This window comes from Engraulis encrasicolus, chromosome 15 (genome assembly GCF_034702125.1).
Source record: "Engraulis encrasicolus isolate BLACKSEA-1 chromosome 15, IST_EnEncr_1.0, whole genome shotgun sequence".
Classification (NCBI taxonomy): domain Eukaryota; kingdom Metazoa; phylum Chordata; class Actinopteri; order Clupeiformes; family Engraulidae; genus Engraulis; species Engraulis encrasicolus.
The window spans coordinates 22,076,753-22,099,252 of record NC_085871.1 but is presented as its reverse complement, the minus strand read 5'-3'; the positions used below and the strand labels follow the sequence as shown (position 1 = coordinate 22,099,252).

The 22,500-nt window shown below is 44.0% G+C and overlaps 1 protein-coding gene and 1 long non-coding RNA gene across 2 annotated transcripts in view; both read left to right on the top strand.

Moving 5' to 3' along the window:
• Positions 1 to 22,500, top strand: part of ppfia2 (PTPRF interacting protein alpha 2) — a 368,722-nt gene that overhangs the window by 135,622 nt on the left and 210,600 nt on the right. The window lies entirely within an intron of this gene.
• On the top strand, positions 15,986 to 19,389 carry LOC134464502 (uncharacterized). The gene is made up of 4 exons (XR_010037914.1): positions 15,986 to 16,406; positions 17,618 to 17,751; positions 19,067 to 19,147; positions 19,262 to 19,389. It is a non-coding gene; the product is annotated as an uncharacterized LOC134464502 (long non-coding RNA).

The following is a 22,500-nucleotide window of genomic DNA, read 5'->3' as shown; positions in this document are numbered from 1 at the left end:
TAGATGAGAAAAGTGAACACTGCCTGGCACATATGTAGGAAAAAAGTTTTTAGTATTTTTGTATTGTGGTTTCCCATTTGTAATTTCTTTCTGGGTACAGTTTATGAGCTTCTGTTGGATGCCTTCTATATACAATAGATATATATAGTTTTCACTGAAATTGGCACATCGAATCACACACAGACACACACACACACACTGAGTTACGCACACACACACACACACACACACACACACACACACCTACGCACACACACACACCTACGCACACACACACCTACGCGCACACACACACACACACACACACACACACACACACACACACACACACACACACACACACACACACACACACACACACACACACACACACACACACACACACACACACACACACACACACACACACACACACACACACACACACACAGAAACATATGCTCATTAGGCAACATATTCCCAAGTACAGTACAGTAACCTAGAGACATATGGAAAATCCACATGTAGATTCTACGTACGTGCTTACTGCTTTTTCCTACATGTAGAGTAGACACTTATATTACAGTTTTTTTTAATTGCTAACAAGCGCTTACCCATACTTTGGATACTTTTTCTAAACTCTTAACACAGACTACCACCTACCAAGCACAATTGGCCAAACAGTTCATTTTCTTCTCAAAAGCACACACTGTTAAATATACACAAAGAAATGCACTCATTGACTGCTAATTGTGTGAAAAAGGCATGTAATGTGTCAACTGTATGGCAATGGAAAGCCCTTGGTGTGCTAACTGTATTAAGAGTTTTGCAAATGTCGCTGAGGATTGGACAAAAGCTTGTTAGCAATTGAAAAAATCTGTAAGTCTTCAATCATGCTGTTCATGCTCATAATGTGTTCCGTCATCTGCGGTTTGTCATGCATTGCCATGAAATCTCTTCCCGTTTCTTTTCATCATGTGTAAAGGTGTATAGGCTACTCTAGGCCTATATATTTGTAACAGAAGAATGTCTCAACATATGTATCCATAACAAATGTGATATATGCTGGTTAAATCAATCATTTATTTAATGTACATTACCATCCATATGTCCTTCTAACATATAAAAAAGAAAAACAAATGTTTACTAAAGTTAGCTCTAAGCTTGCTCTAAGTAACACTTTTTTCAGCTTTCAGTACAGGAGCGAAGGTACAATATTGCAAAACTGCAATATGATGAAGATTGTTATTCTTCTGTATTTGGGGTTTTCCAAAAAATAAAATCTGTTAGGTATTTTACGTGACTAAGTGTGCCGTGAAAGCTCACAGACACACAGACACACACAGACACACACAGACACACACAGACACACACACACACACACACACACACACACACACACACACACACACACACACACACACACACACACACACACACACACACACACACACACACACACACACAAAGATATCATTTGGCTGCCTACTGAAGCAGGCACACCATGTTCCTGATCACATGCTGATTTCAACCTGAGTGGAGTTTAATGAGAAAGTTGGATGCTTATTTCAACAAGACTTTTTACAGCACATTAAAAACTCAAACCTGCAAACAGTGTGAACACAAATATGCACACACACACACACACACAGTACACAAGTACACACATGCATTGCACACACAGACTCACAAGCGTGTGTGCACACACGCATGCACATAGCACACATGCGTGTGCGTGTGCGTGCACGTACACACACACAGACACACACACACACACACACACACACACACACACATACATGACTAATGCTAAAGATCAAAGAAACACAAACCTAAACAAATAATCAATTGCCTTTACACCTTTGATGATGGCTAAATTTGCAATGCGTTTGAGCTCCTGTCTTAGTAATCGGTGCCTGTGTGTGTATGTGCGTGCGTGCGTGCGTGCGTGCGTGCGTGCGTGCATGTGTGTATGCAGGGTAAGTGTTGTGTTACCTTTCACATGCTGTTTGCTTGAATTGATTCCGGTATTTAATTTTCTCTGACTTGACTTAACATCTACCATGATTGTATACATGTGCACGCTCGCACGTATGTAATGCATGTAATGATTCTGTGTGTGAGGGCACACCCACTAATCGAGAGGACATAAATGCATGGGCTGTGCATACTGCTCTCCTTCATATCGTAGCCACACGCTTACACAACAATCAATACGGTCACTAGGATTAAATGACGCCACCATGACATCTACTACAAGACTCGCCTTCTACACTGTAAATAGAAACAGAAATGGTAGTGTTTCATATTCCAATAACCTGATATGCACGATAGCCAAGACATGTGGAAGACCTGGCTTCTACAAATAACAACAAAAGGTATATGTGATAGAATTATCCATAGTGGGGGAAAAAAAAACGAAGGCACTGTTTCCAATTTCCAACAGCCTCCAGCGTTGCTTCTAGTCAGGCCAGGAGCAATACAAATATCGTTTCTGAGCTCCCGAAAAATCAGGAACCCCTCTCACTCTGTCGGGAAGCAAACAACCAGTAGCAAACCCAGGGAGGGCGGTCAACCATACCGTTTGGGAAATGTTAATTGTCATGCTCTTGTTTCAGACCAAGTCTCGAAGAGTTTTGAAAATTGATGATTATCAGGCTAATGCATTATAGGCCTATATCTTCTGCGCATTCTGCCTCAGTATTGAAGGCAATGGGCTCAAACTGAATCTCAGGAATGGGGCCTGGCATCAGGTGTTGGACAGCAGGATATTGTGCATGAGAGAGAGATAAAGAGAGATAGAGATAGAGAGAGAGAGATAAAGAGAGATAGAGATAGAGAGATAGAGATAGAGATAGAGATATGGGCTTCTGAATTCCTTTTTTACAAAAGGGCAGCTATGGTCACTGTTTGATGGAAGATAAATAGGGCATTTCGTGGCAGGTTTGAAAAATTGAAAGAAATGGCTGTCTCTGTCTCTGTCTCTCTCTCTGTTTGTTTACCCCCTTTTGAGCCCCGCATTTTCAAAAGGCTCCTAAATTGTGCAATATCACACCAGATGTTTCAAATCATACCACAGCTCTGAATTGCCACAATTTTTTCATTTTTAACACAATATATGAAGGGTTTATTTGCAAAACGGTGTATCTCCATTTTTTACTTTTGCATCTTATTATTGGAAATGACTGTTCAGAGCTCATATCACCCATGTGTGAATTCGTACCATTCAAATATTTTGAGAACATACTTTTTTGAGCTATATAAAATGCATTTTGCAATGCATTTCAATGGAATGCCCAATACAAAAATGTCAATTTCCCAACATTCTATAAAATGGAGATACACCGTTTTGCAAATAAAGCCTTCATATGTTATTATGTGCGTGTCTTTGTTTTCAGCATTGCCACATCTTTGAAGAAGGTGTGCCTGCATGTCTGTGTTTGTGTGTGTGTGTGTCCATGCATGTGCGTGTCCGTGTGTGCAGGGAAGCTGCTAGACATAAGCAATTATGTACTGTTCTTTCCCCATAGCACTACAAGGGCCTAGTCTGATTACTCCATGTGTATTTCTTGTATGATACTTTCTTTTTTTCAGGGAGTCATCATCATTGGCACTGTAACTGCATGGCCCTTGTTTTTTGCCTACATTCTGGAATCAGAATAGCCAAATAAGCATAGCACAGTTTATCGGAGTTGAATGTTTCATAAGCAGAGGCCTATCAATGTGTGCTACTGTAGTGATTTTGAAAGTGGGGGCCGGGGACCCCTGGGGGGCCATAAGGAGGTTCGAGGGGGGCCGTGGCAGGTTGACAGGAAAAGCACAGCACTACAAAAATGAATAACAGAATAAACTGAATATTTTTTTTTTAAAACAAAGTAAACTTGAAATAAGAGTAACAATATTCCCAACAGTTAAGAACAGTATCATGTAAAGTTTTGGAACCCCTGTTCTAGGTGCCACCATATTAAAAAGACATAATGATGACAGAGGCTTACAGGAGCTGTTTTGTCTCCAAGAAATCTTGCTAACGTTGTACTTGCTGTAAACATTTTACAGTTTTTTATGTAGAAATTGCTTGTGTTTCAATTTTCAATGCACAAGAGTGCATTGCAAGTGTTTAGCACGCACACACACAGCACTGTGGCAGAGGAGTGGTTTGAGGTTCATGAAATAGAAAACAAATAAACAAGTAGTAAACATAGGCTGAGGAGAAAAGACAGAAAGATGAGGAGGTAAAAGAAAACCAATGTGGCAAGCATTGCTGCTGGTATCACAGCACCTTGCATAGAAACAGGCTTGTGTGTGTGTGTGTGTGTGTGTGTGTGTGTGTGTGTGTGTGTGTGTGTGTGTGTGTGTGTGTGTGTGTGTGTGTGTGTGTGTGTGTGTGTGTGTGTGTGTGTGTGTGTGTGTGTGAGAGAGAGAGAGAGAGAGAGAGAGAGAGAGAGAGAGAGAGAGAGAGAGAGAGAGAGAGAGAGAGAAAGAGTATGTGTGTGTGTGTGTGTGTGTGTGTGTGTGTGTGTGTGTGTGTGTGTGTGTGTGTGTGTGTGTGTGTGTGTGTGTGTGTGTGTGTGTGTGTGTGTGTGTGTGTGTGTGTGTGTGTGTGTGTGTGCAAGAATGTGTGAGAGTGTACATGCATGCATCTGTGTGTGCGCGTGTATGGTGTCGTTAGAGAATGTTTTTCAGATCAGTGAATTGCCAACAGGCAACATTCTGACCATGACCTGCTCTGACCACTTTTCTCCTTTTTTTCTGTCGTTACTGTTTTTCGCCACTTTTCTGTACCATACGTCCCCTGAAACATGATCAGTTTCTCCACACGCAAGGGGCTGTTACCTTGTGCAATTGTGGAGGGAGAGTTTGCTAACCATACAGTCATACAGCCAGTGTGTGTGTGTGTGTTATGGGTCTCTATCCGTGTGTGCATGTGTGTGAATGAGGCTTGAAATAAAATGGCCCTAAAATAGCCCTGGAATGTATGGCTATAACAGTAAATCAATAAAATAGATAGCCATCTTTTTTTTGGTTTGGGTAATTTACCGACCTGTATATCTATATACTTCTATACTGTATCATTGGGGTAATTGCCACCAATGTTTTTGATGTGGGAGACACATTCTACATTCTATTGTTTATTGTTCCCCTCCTTCCACGCCTGGTACCGGACGACCTAATCACAAGCGAGTGTCTTTCAATTTGAAACGATTGTGTAGAACTAAAGGCAGTATGGGAGTTCTCAGGCTACCTCCTTCCCCCTATCCTGCATTTGTAAACCTCCATTCATGCCTCGAGAAAAAAATATGCCTACAGACAGTATATATGGATATGGAGCCGTGACATCACGAAAGCCGTATCCTCACAATGGGCCTAACTGAGTAGAGGGAAAATAAACTCAATCAAGTTTGATTTGATAAAGCCCAGGAGAGAAATGCTCCTAGCGGTGAGGTTTAATAGATTGAGTTATGTTACACACACAGACACACATGCGCGCACGCACACACACGCACGCACGCACATGCACGCACACGCACGCAGGCACGCACGCAGGCACGCACGCAGGCACGCACACATGCACGCAGGCAGGCAGGCACACACGCACACACGCACACACACATGCACATGCACGCGCACACACACACACACACACACACACACACACACACACACACACACACACACACACACACACACACACACACACACACACACACACACACACACACACACACACACACACACACACACACACAAACACAGAAACACACACACACACACACACACTATTCAACAACGGCTGGCTTTCTTTCTTTTGGGTGGGAGAGCCTGAAGAAAATGAAGAGAGACCATGTCTTGTTTCACTCTCATCACCAGGCGAGAATTCCGGCTGCCAGAGAATGTTATGAGCATTATGAAATGGTCAATAAAATAGCGACCTGCTTGTTCACTCAGCTTGCTTGACTCCAGTGGCGGAACAAGTGCTCACAGGGCCCCAGGGTAAGGCACTGATAGGGACCCCATATGGCTTGCCAAGGTCATAGTAGGGCCCCCACCACCAATACAGGAGGGCCCCTTGGCCCGGGGGAAAACGCCCTGCTTGCCCGTCCTATATCTCTGCCCCTGCTTGGCTCTCACGTGGTATATCATCTCTTACAGGAATGATCTAGACATTGCCATTGCCTTTTAACCCATGGAAAAGTGTAAAATTGAAGAAAAAAATCAATGTTGCTTGCAGTCCTCAGGTTTTCTGCACACAAAAGTCAAGTGGAGAGTGCACCCACATCTCAATTTGGAAATTTCAGTGTATGAGAGTTGTCATATGTGCATGGTACCACAAGAGGACTCCATCTCAAGATGTCTATTTCTCAAGATTTCTGTTTTCTAAGCTACACTACCCCAAAGGCCATTGCTCCCAAAGAAACAGGAAATAGTATTTTGTAAATATGTACTAATATATAGTGAATGTAAATGAAACTAAAATATAAAAAGTAACACCACAGTACCTCCCACAATTATGGCTGGAACAAAGTTTAACCCAGGGTTGTCAAACACAAGGCCTGGGGGCAGGATGCAGCCCGGACCATGTGTACCATTAAAAACATTTCTCCTTAATGTTTAAATGTATTCTGAACTTCGTAAAATATTTTTCTTCTGGAAAACCTAGAAATAGATGATAATCTGTGCGTGAGGAATGGGAGGGATTGGCGAGAGGGAAGGCGAGAGGGTTGCCCATCTATACTCTCAAACCTTTTGGAGGAGTTAAGTTTTGAACAAGAAGTGTTGTAATCATTGGATATTAAATGCAAAAGAGGTTTAAATGTGTTTCAATTTGAAACATGGCCCGTTTCGGTCTGTTTGGCCCGTTTTAAGTGTTTAGGGACACCCCTGGGCAGCAGGCCCACACCACAGTAAGCGGTCACGCAGTGAGTGGAGCAATGCTTGCTGCCAGGGCCGCTGACAGCTTTCACTGGGCCCAGGACAAAGTCATCTGAAAGGGCCCCCTACCCAATACATACAATGTAATGGGGACACAATTCTGCCCCCCTTATCTCCCTGGGTCCAGGACAACACACGTACCCCTTTGTCCCCCCCTGTCGGCGGGCCTGCTTGCTGCTGTACGTACTGCAGTATGTCTATTTGCAGCTACCTCTGTGGACCAGACCGTACACTATAAGAGGCCACAAACGCTAGAAAACTGGAGGACTGCATGATATCCCCAGTGAAGTCATTACCCACAAGCTCTGCTTGCAAGGCAGTGCTCTCCAATTCTCTCCTCTCCTCTCTTGTCCTCCTCTCCTCTTCTCTCCCTCTGCTCTCCAATCCTCTACTCTCCTCCCTTCTCCCCTCCCCTCCTCTCCTCCTCTCTTCTCTTCTCCCCCTCTCCTCTCTGCTCTTCTCATCTCCTCTTCTCTCCTCTCTTCTCTTCTCTTCCCCATCTGCTCTCCTCTCCTTTCCTGTTCTCTCCTCTCCCTCTCCTCTCCTCTCCCCCCTTCTCATGCTCTCCTCTCCTCTCCCCCCTCTCCTCTCCTCTCCTCTCCTCTCCTCTCCTCTCCTCTCCTCTCCTCTCCTCTCCTCTCCTCCTCTCCTCTCCTCTCCCCCCTCTCCTCTCCTCTCCTCTCCTCTCCTCTCCTCTATCAGTCTCCCTTGGTGGAGTTGTTGGAGCCCTCTTAAGATAGGCTTCCTTCCTATAAGCTGGACTCTCTCCCGTTTCAAATGGTAGCTTTTATTTTCTTGATGCAGCATATACTGGTGTTGTACATAAACTCATTGCATTCTGGTCCATTTCTCTCTCTCTCTCTCTCTCTCTCTCTCTCTCTCTCTCTCTCTCTCTCTCTCTCTCTCTCTCTCTCGCCTTCAAAACGCTGCCACCCTCTCTCTCTCTCTCTCCCTACTGTTTACCACAAATTCTGTATTCCCCCCCAAAAATCTTGCAATGATGTCTTATTGAATTGAGAATAATCTGGACCTTTCAGTCAAGTCATGACATTGATATATCATATTTTGCTTTCCAAAAATGATCATTCTCTGTGTGGGTATCCTGTTTGTTGATGTGTTTTGGTGTTTTTCTGATGGAGTCTGTCACTCCCATCTCCCATCTTATTTGCTTTCCCTAAATTGTAATTCTCTGAGTGCGTGGGTAGATTGTGTTGCTCATATGCGTGTTGCGTTTTGTTGCTTTTCTGTCGGAATCTGTCGGGCCCCTCTCCTTCCTCTCTCTCTCTCTCTCTCTCTCTCTCTCTCTCTCTCTCTCTCTCTCTCTCTCTCTCTCTCTCTCTCTCTCTCTCTCACACACACACACACACACACACACACCTTGCAATTTCCCCATTTCTCCAGTAGTAGCGTGAGCGTGTTATTGGTTAGAGTCGTAGCGCGCCGTTGATGCTCTGCATAATTACGCGCGAGCGGAGGCAGTGGCCGAGGGAGGCGATTACGGCGGCGAGCAGATGGGGCTGGTCCGCCCATCACTGGTCCGCTGTCACTGCCCGTGTGGACGGCGCAAGGCAATCATGGAGCTCGCATATTTCACCGACTTTTCAGCCGTCGAATCAATAGCGCAGGCATTATAGCGTTCTCGGTCTGTCTCCAAGCCTCGGGGAGTGTGTGAGTGAGAACAGCGAGGCTGTAAACACGTTTCTTGTCTTGGCGACGTGTGGTTTACTGTCTGTACTGGCTTATGAGGGTGCGAAAGTAGCGAAAGTGTCGCCAGTTCGAGTCCGCCGGAGCGGGTTGGACCTCGGCTCCCTTTCGCTCTTTCGTTGAGAGAAACGGATTTCAACCTAACGGATTTATTACGCGTGCTGCATCTACACTACTACGGCGTTCACAAACTCCCAAGACGTGTATATTTCTTCAAAGGATATGATATTTTCAGACATGAACACGGGGACGAGTTCCCCGAAGGTGCACCCACCGAACGGGACAAGGTTTTACACCTTCCAGGTAGGCATGCAACGCTGTTGTTTCCTAAATCACTCGCGGTGTTTGTGGCTGGATTTACTTTTTTCGCTGTTGGCCAACGTGCATTGGGTGCCAGTGAACAGATGTCATTGTCATGTTATTTAATTTGTAGGTGTGTATTTTTGTTAGCGAATAAAGTGCATCTGCGGATGGGCTGGATGGTGTGTCTGTTTGTGTTCTCTTGTCATTGTGATGTGTTCAATAGGCTATGCAAATACAGTGCATATTCACATGGAATAGTGCATTACAGAATCTTCTTGTTATTTTGAAGAGTGATTGCATCCCCAATTGGAAATGTATCGAAGTGATAGTCTACATAGGCTGTATGCGCAGTGGAGATGCATTGGCTACCGGTACAGCAAAGTTGAGGTGAATGTGGCGTGCAATGACTCCCTCGAACACAATAAGCAGCTATTTGTATGCAGAGTGAATTATTAATGACGACACACGCTGATGAATGTCTTAAATGCGATTTCCCCATGAGGCGGCGTGGTGATGTTGTGATGATGGAGGTGTGTGTGTGTGTGTGTGTGTGTGTGTGTGTGTGTGTTGCGGGGGTGAGGGGTTACGACTGCAGGCGTATTAAAAGCGTGAACTGCTACCCGGTGACCGCGACTGGAGTCCAGCATTCCATGGGTCGCAAGGGTAACCGCAGCGCTATGCTAACTATATCACGGCAAATCATAAATAGTGTTAGCATAGCACCCGCTCCATGCGGGGCTTGAAATGCTATTGTTATGCCCTCTTTGTGAAATACATAATGTCAAATAGAAGAAGAAGAAAAAAAGTAGGCGCATCTGGAATCTCGTGACCCCAGTCTTCGCGCCATGCGCAGGATGCACAGAAGATGCTGGTGCCCATTAGCTCCTGTGTTTGTGTGTGTGTGTGTGTTACTTTGAGCTGCTACGTGTCTTCTTTAGTTTGTGTACCCTTGATGACTGGATGTCGATGCACCAATTTGGCCAGGGGCTGAATTGGAATGGCGTGAGGTGTATGCCCATGTGGTTGAGAGGCCTGTGGTTATCAGATGAACGCAGTGACAATTGGGTATTGATCTCTTGTCTTATATAACAAGCCATACTGGTAACCAATTCCACCCGGTATTAACAGTGACCAGGGGCGTAGCAGCATATTTTGGGCCCTATGTCCAATCAACTCCAGCGGACACCCCCTCCCCCCTATATTTTCATAAACTGAACTGAGTAGGGGGGCCCTATATACATGGGGCCCTGGTGACTCAGTCATACTTTACCACCCCTTAACGACCCCCCCTGATAGTGACATCACATAGCACCAGTGGGAATTTCCTACAGTACACAGAAGCAAGCTCTAGTCTAGGTAACCATCACCAGCAGCTCCACCATGGTTATATCACTATCATCTCTCTCTCTCTCTCTCTCTCTCTCTCTCTCTCTCTCTCTCTCTCTCTCTCTCTCTCTCTCTCTGTCTATCTATCACTCTCTCTCGCTCTCTCTCTCCCCTCTTGGCGCTCTAGTCTAGTCCTAATTAGCTGTGTTTCCGCATGCTGGCTTGTCTTTGTACTACCCCTGCTGTGCGGAGGTTGAGTAGAAGGATGTTGCAGGTGCATGTGTGTTAAGGCTGGCTGTGAGAGATGAGATGTCCTTGATGTTGTTTAAAGAGAGGGGCTTGCTCTGTTAACTCCTACGCAGTGTTTGAAGTCATTTCTCTATAAGGATACCTTGATGTTTTTCTCTTTTTTTGGTAACCTATGAGTATGTATAGCAACTCATCCATCAAGGTGATGGGTGTCATTATGTAACCTGAGGTGTTCCCGCACAGTCTGTTACCCCTTGGGGTCTCGAACCCGCCACCTTGCTAGTGGGAGTCATAGCACAATACGGCTGGACTAAAGGACCAGTCTGATAACCCAGTGCTACTGATACTGTACGAGGTTTCAGGAGGAAGGTTTACTAACATTCCACGCCATATTCTGCTAGTTGGCATCAGTTACAATTACAATGTAAGAAGCAATATGGTGTTAGATGCATTAATCAGGTTCAGGTTCAGGTTCATGCATTAATCAGGTTCAGGTTATTTGTTATTATACATCCATCACACTTTGCTCATGTTTTCTTCGCAAGATGATTTCATACACAAGTTACTATTGCCCCCGTAGCCCCATAAAGCATGCCTACCATCTGATGCACGCTGTAATAGTAATTGAAAGGTTAATTACCGTAGTACTACTCTACTATGACATAACACAGGGCCTTTAGTTATGCACTACGACTCAGCCATCGCCATTCAAGTAACACCACATTTATAACGCTGTGTTCGGGTTAATGCAGAGTACAGTAATACCATTGGATGCTCGGGCCTCGTCTTGAGACTGACACTGCTGGCCTTGAACGTGGGTGCTTAACTGGTCAAATCTGAACAGGGGCTAACATTACTGTTACAAAATGTTCCATGTTTCTGTTTCCAATACACATTGTTCTTTGCAAGGTGACAAAACATGGCTACACGGTTTGGCCCCTAATAAGAGAGTGAGATAGTGTGTGTGTGTGTGTGTGTGTGTGTGTGTGTGTGTGTGTGTGTGTGTGTGTGTGTGTGTGTGTGTGTGTGTGTGTGTGTGTGTGTGTGTGTGTGTTTCACGTGAGTGAATCAGTGGACTGCCATTAAAAAAATATGTGGCAATAGTCATCATTCTGACTGACCATGACCTGTTCGGACCACTTCTTTCCTTGTTTTCTGCCTTTTCAATGCTCTCGTTTTTTCGCCCACTTTCTTTACCACACAGTAAGCCCCTTGAAATGTGATGCATTTGTTCGGACGCAAGGGGCTGTTACCTTGAGCAATCGAGGAGGCCGACTTCTATAGCTATCCAGTCATGGCCAGATCTTATTTTATTATATACTACATACAGTATGTGTGTGTGTGTGTGTGTGTGTGTGTGTGTGTGTGTGTGTGTGTGTGTGTGTGTGTGTGTGTGTGTGTGTGTGTGTGTGTGTGTGTGTGTGTGTGTGTCTGTGTCTGTGTCTGTGTTTCTGTGTGTGTGAACGTCTGTGTCTGTGTCTGTGTCTGTATGTATGATTGTCCTGTCAAATGATTCCCTGTGCAGTGAGTCCCTGGCCAATTGAATGTTTACGTAAGTAGAGTCTTTTTGTGTCCTACAAACATTTTGATTGAGATTGCATGTTGTGCAGTGAAAAGATTGAATGCAGCGGAAGAGTCATGTCATTTTGTCCCTCTACATCAGTGTTGGAAAACACTGAATTATGGTATCAAAACCTCCTTTCTGAGGAAATTATCGTAAAATGACTTGAATGACAACTCTGAAATTATCGCACATCATGTTTTTTTTTATTGTACAGAGGTCAAAATGGACAAAATTATGGTACAAATACAATAATTATCGCACATCTGGCAACACCACTCTACATTCACATGCTGTGCTGCTGCTGCCACTTAGGATGGGAACCCACCCCCCGCCTGTGTTGCCCGTCACCACGGCGACAAGACTGAGGAAAACATTTGCAGCGAGTCAATATTAGTGTTGGCAATAGCATAGCTTAGCATAGGCCGCCTGCGCATTGTACAAACAGAGCAGATGCGTCTACAAGGAGACACACACACACACATGCATGTACACACACACATACAAACGCATGCATGCATGCCCACACGTCATTCACATGCATGCACGCACGCACGCACGCACAGGCACACGCACACACACACACACACACACACACACACACACACACACACACACACACACACACACACACACACACACACACACCTCTGGCCATCTTTACTGAACTCGGGGTTTTCCTGTTTAATTGCCCCTTGGAGGATGGTGAGAAGAAGAAGAGCTTCAGAAGATGGGCCAACAGTACACAACCTAATGAGCCAAAATGAGGTGTTCATGTCAGAGTGCTCTAATGTCATTACTCCTCCTATATTAGGGGCCTTTGTTACCTTTCAGTGGCGGAACAATTGCACACGTCTTTCTAGGTCGTCCTTAGACGAGCCTTCCATTGTTGCCTCCAGTCATCCCGATTCTCCAGACATCTTTTCAGTTTGCTGGTACTGTGGGCTCCTGCGTCCTTCTTGAGTATGTCCACATATGTTGGTGTGGGACGTCCTCTTAACCGGCACCCACATGATGGTTTCCACAGCACCAGTTTGCTGGCTGGCAGTTCTGGGTGCCTTTGGCAGTGTCCAGCAAGTCTCATTCTCCCTATAGTACCAGGGCTTGACACTGGCACCTGCCAACCGGCCAAATGCTGGTAAAACTTGTCTGTGGCTGGTAATAATTTCAGTGTCACCAGCCAATTTGGCAGGTAGCTTATTGTATAGTATGGCATTTCGTAATGGACTATATTCTGCACTCTGCTCCTTCTGTATCAATTGTGTCTAGAAGTTCAAGAGAAAGCTCAGTTACTCGTTACTACTTGTATGATTTATTTCCATGTAGAAAGCTGTGAACTCATTGTCTTGCTTTAGCACTTCTTCATCTGAGGTTAGATGTACTATATCATGATAAAAAAGAAATATATCAAATGCATGGCTACTAGAATAGCTGAAGGGCTAGTGACTCGAGAAAATTACTAGCCACAATGGCTAGCAAGCGAAGTTACTGTCAAGCCCTGTATAGTACTCATTACTCTTCCTATACTCTTCCTATTACTCTTGTAGTGGCGGAGAAATTGCACACCAGGGGGCGTATTACAGAAATCTTCCTATCTTCAGTCGTCCTATCTTAACTTTTGATAGGATGCGCAAAACAACTTAGGAAACGCTGGTCTGTAATACGCTTTTCCTAAATTCGGTCCTAAAGTGCCGTTGCCATGGTAACTAGAGAGATAAGATAAGATTCTCAAGATAGGAAGTTTCTGTAATACACCCCCAGGCCCCAGGGCAAAACACTGATAGGGCCCTTCCCTCCATACAGTCTGCCATAGTCCAGAAAGGATCCAATTCGGGAGGGCCCTGGGCCCTTAGGCAAGAGCCCCACTCGCCTGCCACCCCTCGCCCAAAAAAGATAAAATAAAGATAAAATAAAGTTCTCACTGTTCTCACTAGGAACATTTCATTTGTAGAGAGGGGGGGAAATTGCATATGAAGTTAGGAAACAAGAAGTCTGGCTGACAGAAGTTTTGCAAATCAGAATCAGCAAGTTTTGTAACTACATGAAACAAATACATTCCAATGACTTTGCGGTCTTGAGCTAGTTTAGCTTCCAAGTTTGAACTTTTGATTTCATATTCACCTTCCTCTATCGTTTGATTTTTTTTGTTATGTTTTATTTTTTTTTCTTTGGCTTTTAAATATCCAAAACCTCATTTACCCCCTACCTCTACTAATTTATTCCCACCAGCTCGACCTTTTGTAAAAGGAAAGGGCACATTTCCTGACTTGCAGCGGTCCATCCTGTGCTGATGAAAGGTGATCAGATAATTTTGTGCTGTTTATTATTATATTGAGAAATGTGTGTGAAGGGATTTAACATATTCCGCTTAGTTTTGATTTATTTGCCGTCTTTCACATGAATATATCTGAATGTAGGTGTTTGCTTTGGAGAGAAGCACCTAGCACGTATACAGTAATGTAATGTAATATAGGCCTACAGTCAGGACCATATTAAGATTCTGTGGTGCCCCCGGATATTACACCTCGCGGATGCCCCCTTTATGAACAATATTTGTTAAGTTTGTGTCATGTGATGCTGCCCCCTAACTGGCTGTAAATGGTTGGTGCCCCTGAGCACTGTGCTACTGGCCCTTATGGATAATCCGGCCCTGCCTACAATAGGGGACAACTTGGCTGTGCCCAGTCTTTAATGTCCCTGTTCCTGTGTGTGTGTGTGTGTGTGTGTGCGCACGCGCGTTTGTGCACGTTTGTGTCTGTTTGTGCGTCAGAGTGTATAAAAGTGAGTTTGTTGGTGTATGTGTGTTTATTTGTACACAAAAGTGTGTGTGTGTGTGTGTGTGTGTGTGTGTGTGTGTGTGTGTGTGTGTGTGTGTGTGCTGGTGTGTATGTGTGCACGCATGCATGGCAGGTGGGAAGGTATTCAACGTGTTTGCTAGGCAAGTTACACGGCAGAAACCAGCCTAATGATCAGACTTATGGAGGACTTGGCATTCCAAGGCAGAGCGCAGCAATTGATATGGGGATTCTGTGTGTGTATGTGTGTGTGTGTGTGTGTGTGTGCGCGTGCGCGTGCGCGTGCGAATGCGTATGCATGTGAGTGTGTGTGTGTGTGTGTGTGTGTGTGTGTGTGTGTGTGTGTGGTGGAGAGGGAGGATTCATTTGGGCTTAATGTGGCGACCCCACTCCGTCATTTATATGGGGTCACAAGTGCAGCACACCTTTCCGACCCGCCCGGCACAGGAGGCGGCAGAGAAGGCACGCTCACTATGAAACCACATGGAAATGCCCAGAATATTATAGTAGAGAGAGAGAGAGAGAGAGAGAGAGAGAATGAGCGAAAAAAAGAAAAAGAGAAAGGACAGAGACAAAAATAGAGATGGAGAGAGAAAGAGAGCAACACAGAGAAAGTGATGAAGACAAAGTGATAGAGAGAAAGAGAGAGACAGAGAGAGAGAGAGAAAGAGAGAGAGAAAGAGAGAGAGACAGAGAGAGAGAGAGAGAGAGAGAGAGAGAGAGAGAGAGAGAGAGAGAGAGAGAGAGAGAGAGAGATCTGGATTGGAGAATACTGGAGCCAGAGAGAGGTTGTTTTCACCAAGAACGTAAAAGCATCCATCTCATCTTCGTAGAGTGCTGTGTGTATTTTTATACAGAAACGTACAGTAAACGTACACAGTAAAAGAGGCAGTGTTAGTTCAACACATAGAGAGTCAATCTGCTAGAGTGTATTTGGTCTCAAGAGTACTCTGTAAGTGTTGAGAGTCGATTTACTGGAGTTCATATGTTCTCAAGAGTACTCTGTATGTGTTGAATCAACACTGCAGTTTTTTTTACATTTTCGTTGCAGCAGGGTGTACACTGGTTCTTGAAATAACATTGATTGCTTACTTTGTATGGTGACCTCTGCTTTATGCATGTCAACAGTTAAAGTGCCCATGGCGTAAAATTTTGACCTTATGATGTTTTGGGGCCTTAAAATGAGTTACTCTGACCTCCTGAAGTCATCCCAGTGGTTTGCAATGTGTTACTGTGTACACCGAGCTGTGCTGGAGGATCCTCCCAATTTGTAAACAAACTCTGACACAGCATCCAATTGACGCAAAGCTCGTGTGTGCCCGAGATGACGTCCTGACCTCGTTCGCTCTCAACTCGTCCACGCCCTCTCTCCACCCACTAGCACGCCCATTCATTTGAAAACTCTATAAATACCAGCAGAACACCACATACCTACCGGTTCAATGTCTGAGGGAACATTTTCCGGACTAATGCTTTCACAATCTGGGACAATACAGAGCAAGTTATGGCCAACACCTGACGCTGAAGTCTGGATCAATACCACCAAGCCTCCTGAACAAGTAAGTCATGAAAAGCTTCCAGTCTGTATTACAGTGTCATGGCTAACTAGCCTGCAGTATTAGCTGTGGAGTGGGAAAAAAACCCATACATTAGCCATGAAAGCTACACTGCTACAAAAGCAATAGCCATACTCTGTCTTGTTTTTCTTGGGAAATCGACTGTAAAATATGACCATGGTCTTTTGAACTTACATGTACATCAAGCATGAGCACAATTAACTAAATAGTTTCGATGGAAATGAAACCTTGACGACCGGGCTAGCGGCTATGTTAGCCACCCTGCCGTCAAATAACACAGGCATCCAGCTAGCTAGCTAACAAGGAATGTGATGTTGACAATTATTCTATTACACACCAATTTAACAAGACCAAATTGCTCAACATTTCGTTGGTTGACCAAGGAGGGTCCTGTGGTTGAAAACAAGGCATTTTTAAACGTTGTTGGTGAAAACACGATTTATTTAGGAAACCCTTTTTGTTGGCTGTGGTGGTGCGGTACATATTCATTTCCATGGAGACTGGTGTTCATAGTTTCACCTAGGGATGCTATGACTTGAGCTAACAGGTGTTTCAAACTAACCGTGTGTTCGGAAAGCCCAGTTGTGACTAGCGATACACACCGAACTTGTGAATTGGCATATTGACCAGGCAAGCCTTTGACTCGATTTGGTCACCTAACTATACCGAGTGTAGAGCTACTGGCCACTGCATTGAAACGTAGCTGGCTACAGTAATTACTCAGCGAGATGTGCGTGACTGCACGAGCTCAGCTGACACATCCACAGACTTCAAGCGGTTGTTACAGGCTGCTATTTAGTGGTTGTGACGGCATTTGACTGCGTTTTTGTTTTCATCATATAACAAATTTGGCGTAACCTCTGGTGGGTACACAGCAGTCGAATCACTTGTCTAGCTTACCTTGCTCCAGGGCAGGCAGCTGTGGAGTTACGTGTGTTGCTATGCAACCTGCCCCCACTGTCTGTCACGTTTTCATTCCTATCCGTGAGTAGCTTGGAAAGCCAGATGCAGTCGAATATTGGGTTTATGTTTCCTTGACATTTATGTCTCTTTTCAGACTCGGACAATTTTCTTGTATATTGACAATAAACTTGACTTGACTTGACTTGTATAGAATTTGAGAGGCTTATTGTGGATCATGGAAAGTTATATTCTGTATTTTTTTTCCTAATGGCCGCAATTCTCATCTACAGAAGTTCCTGTTACAGACGGTCATGATGAGTAGAAGAAGGCAACATGATGAAGCAAAACTCCTCCTTCACCACTACGTTGGAGTCTTCCCATTCAGTCATCATCCAATTTGCTCCAAATAATCAAACACAAGCAGGTACCTGTAATTTGAGTGCTTCTGGATCTTCACCTTTTTTCCGTGGTGCTCATCAGTGTAGGGTCTCTCAAACTTGGTCCAGGTAGACAGATGCAGATCGAGGCACTAAAGCAGGGGTCCCCAAACTAAGGCCCGGGGGCCGGATGCGGCCCGCCATGCCCCTTTGACCGGCCCTACATCTCTCTGCACCTCACCATTTACACTGACCCAAAGAAGCAATCCTCATAGAAAAAAATAATAATAAAACATTGTATCTATCTATCACTCATAAACTGTCATTCACTCATGTCAGTGACTCATTTTTCTAACCTTTCCTTGCTATTTTTACATGTGAAGTACTCACTTCTTTTGCAAATCACTTGTAATGATGAACTATTTTGTGCTAGAAATTATGGCTATAACAGGCAGCAGCCTAGCATACAGCCCACATTGATCCCGGCCCCTGATCACAGTCAGGAGCGATAATGTGGCCCCCAGAGAAAAACGTTTGGGGACCCCTGCACTAAAGGTTGCAATTTATACGCCCTGAAGGCCATAAGGGCCGAAACGCATAAGCATTGTAGCCAAATAAAAAAGTAAAAAAAATTGCAACCTTGAGTGCCTCAGCATCTGTCTAACTGGAACAAGTTGCTCCAAAGAATGTTGTCTTTCCTTATATGCTGTGCAGGTGAGAAGATGGATCTTGTTGTTCTAGCGCCTGATTTTTTTTGTTTTTCTTTTTTAAAGCAGGATTACACTAAATGGCAAAACATGTAGGCCTACTTTGTTTCCTTTCCACTATCCAAACTCCCATCCTCCTTTGTGCTTGTGGCCTTGTAAAATATGATGTGGTATGCTGATAGATGGGCAATTAAACAACTCACAAAAGATCAATTCAAATGTCATTTTCTGATTAGTTGTTGTGCATAGCAGGGAAACTTATTTTCTCCATGGATGCTAGGTTGTTGGGCCACAAGCCCAAGTAGAAGACATGAGTTTGGATAATGGAGTGGATACCTTGACTATGCCCCCTGAAAACACTCTTCTGTTGAGATGTCTATATTTGCTTTACAAGGCAATGTAACACACACACACACACACACACACACACACACACGGTTTCAGGTGATACTTGACTTGATGTAATTATAACTATACAATACAATTCATGGCATTAGTATGAAATGGCTCTTGCAGTGTTTTAGGAAGGAGCCCTTCATATCCTTTCCAATGACAATAACGAGGTTTGTCCTTGAAACTGGCTAACCCTCACCATCTTGACAAAATCAAAAATAAGAGGGACACTCTGTTCACACATTGTCTTTTGTACTTGCAGACGCTTCTTACAGATGGCTGTCCTCTAGAATGAAAATGCACACCAACCACTGGCAAACATCAAAAGCTAATCCAACCTTTGGTAAGATTTGAAAAGAATTCAGTTCAACTAATTCTGACATAACATTTTAATAGTGTTACTTCAATAATTCCAAAATGACATAGCATTCTAAACAATATTTTGCTTTTCCTGTAGGCTTTGTGTGGAAAGGTCTTCAGAAACCCTGCGACTGATGCAATGTTGGTGCCCTAGAAGACAAGTCAGCACAGTTCAGACGAGCCAGCCAGAGGAGGTCACCGCCAGCCTTGTATCGAGGTTCCAACGTTCTTCATCGGGGAGCTCGGCATGGATATGCAAGACGACACTCGAATCACTGTTGGACAAATGCCTGAAACGGCTGGAAAAATAGAAAAGATGGTTACAGAGACTGTTATTGCTGTTCTTCTTTCAGTACAATATTTGCCTTCCATAAAATATTCACATGTTCCAATTTAATATTCTTGATGCTGTTGTAAATAAATTTGCACACTGTCTTCACACTGTCTGCATAATTGAATTAGCCGCTTATGGTGATCTTGAACTCTGTACAAAAAGTTCCAGCATGCATTGTGGCTCTCCTGCCTTCTCTCCAAGTTATAGTGATCTGATAAAGATAAGACATGGCAAGTTTGCTCTATGCACAGATGGTGTCAAATGAAAGTAATGCGACCTGAGCTAGGCAGCATAATGTTATCTCTTTCTGTAGGCATTGTCTCAGTTTCCACACTAGCATCTAACCTTATTACAAAATAAGGAGTTTTCTGATACTGACAGCCAGGTTACTCTCAGGTAAACATGAGATGATGCAATGATTTTCACAATGGAAACTTAACTGGCAACTATGGATAAATGTGATGTCAACAGAGCATGGACTATTTCACCATTGTATACAACAGTGTTTCCCAACCAGGGGTACGTCGTGTACCAGTAGGGGTACATGGAAAATGTGATGCTAACAAATGTATGGAGTGCACTCAAATTGGTATAGAGGATCATATAGAGCAGGGATGGGCAACTGGAGGCCCGGGGCCACATGCGGCCCGCCTCCTTACTAAGTGCAGCCCATAGATAAACCATACTTATTACATACTAAATTATAATGAACAAACTTCTTTTTTAAACCACTACTGAGTTAATCTGTTAAAATTACACTGTTGGCTGACAGAGAACACTCCTATTGCTTCCAAACTTTTTCGGCGGCCACTGAGCAACCAACTGCACCTCGAATCTGCAAGCTGCAGTCAGATCCGCAGTCATCTGGCCCTCCAATGTTCACAATGAAAAAAATGTGGCCCTCCTTATCATGAAAGTTGCCCACCCCTGATATAGAGCATGAAGGAGGGGGTACTCATGATATGACAAAATTAATTAGGGGGTACACAGGGCAAAAAAGGTTGGGGATCCCTGGAATACAAGACATAATGGATGCATTTTTAGAATGCCATGTAGGCTATTGGACAAAGGAAAGCTGGCTATTCTCCAGCACAGACAGTGAAAAGGGGTGCTCTTCAAATGCAGCCAAGTTGTATGTAGACACATTTTATGATCAGCCGATGGTGAGGAAGTGCATACATCATAACTAGTATAGAGTACCCTTTTGTCATGTAATACACCACCCTCCTCAAACAGACTTGTGATACATGATAAGCATTGCAGTGGTGAAACAGAACAATGTTGTAAACAAAGGTGTAAAAAGTCTACTATAACCTGACAACTACCCTCTCGTTCATTTATAACATTTTTACCACATTTGTGTTGCATCATAACAGGGAAGGACTTGCAATTGCAAGCTAACCATCCACACTGAGAAAGTTGCTGGGTTTAGAGACAGTTGCGATGCCAGTAACGTGCATCACTCACACACACATCAAATGGGGTTGTTTGCTCATAAGTTAAAAAAAGAATATTGTAATTTATGATGGTGACTTGCCAGGTCATTGCGTGGTGAATGATTGCTGCTGTAATTACAAACTCACTGGCAAGTAACAGTGCTTCAGAACTACCCATTCAACAAATTCAAATTGCAGACATAACATTTCAAACTCACCCTTCTGAGGCATCCTGCGCTGAAGCCCATGAGCAGGTAGGCAATAGTTTGTTTCATCTTTGGGTCAAAACAAGCGAGAGTAAGTTCCATCAGGTGCTGGACGTGCCATTGCTAACTAGGGCAAATTGCTAACTCTAGGTAACAGCTAACCTGCTTCACCATTGCAACAACACAGCTTTAGCTCGCGGCTCCGCCCCCGCTCATCAACGACACTCCCCCTCCTGCCCCCCTCCCCCTCCTGTTGCATATCATTACAGACTGACGCACAGGGAGAGGAGACTTTTCACCAAAGAGGCCTAAATGGCGCATTTCAGCTTTATTTTGAGAAAAATTGCGGATATAGCATCCTGACACCCCCGCAAACCCATACAAAGCACCGAAGGACCATGGAAATTTCATGCCATGGGAACTTTAAGGGTTTTTCACTCGCACAACAGTTAGCATAGATAGACTCTGCATTGTCGCCTTGCCAAGAGCATATGGAGAGGGGCCAACTAAAATGTGCCAGAAGGAAAGATTGTCAGAAAGATTTGTTTATTTAGCTCTTGTAGATCAAGCGGGCCACTGAAATGATGTTTCATTATATCATATGAAGATTTTGTGTGATTTCGTTTTTCCATTCTTTAACAAGAAACAGGGCTTTTCTTGTTGGCAAGACTTCAGTAGCAAAATGTATTGATCATTTTTTTGCAGCAGTGGATTCAATGCCAGGGAGGCACAGATAATAAGTGTTCCCTACACAGTAAAAAAATTATCCAGTCTTTGTTCACCACTTAGTTGATTTAATATTTTCTAGAGGGTATTTGGTCCAAGAGTACACTCTAAGTGTTGACTCAACACTCTACTGTATGTTTTACTGTGTACCTGTGTACTCAGCAGACAAGACAGAGGAGGTCTGTTTCACATCCCTGGCCTATCCAGCTGTTGTCCTTATTTCAGTACAATTACTACACAGTGAGTTTGTTGAGCCTCTGCTACAACCTTATTGACAACACAGTGGTAATGACCACGTCTTCATCTGTTACTGTAGCTCCCAAGTAATGCCATAGCCGTGTTGTTTTAATGTAGTTAGGCCTTTTTTTAGGAACTAGTAAATGGCCTGGCCAGCGATTCCATCTGCATGAAAGGGCAGCACAGATTCAATCTAGTCCACAATTGCTGCAGCATGACCCAGGGATGGGTTATGATTCCATGGGCCCCTGGGCCAGACAAGAAGAGACCTTCTCAATGGGTGTTGCTACTTTACAAAACGACTTAGAGTTTCAGAGTGTATGATTGTTGGGGGTTTTGAATGGATGTCCTCAGAGAAAATGTGAACATTCAGTTGTAAAAAGTACAATTTTAACGC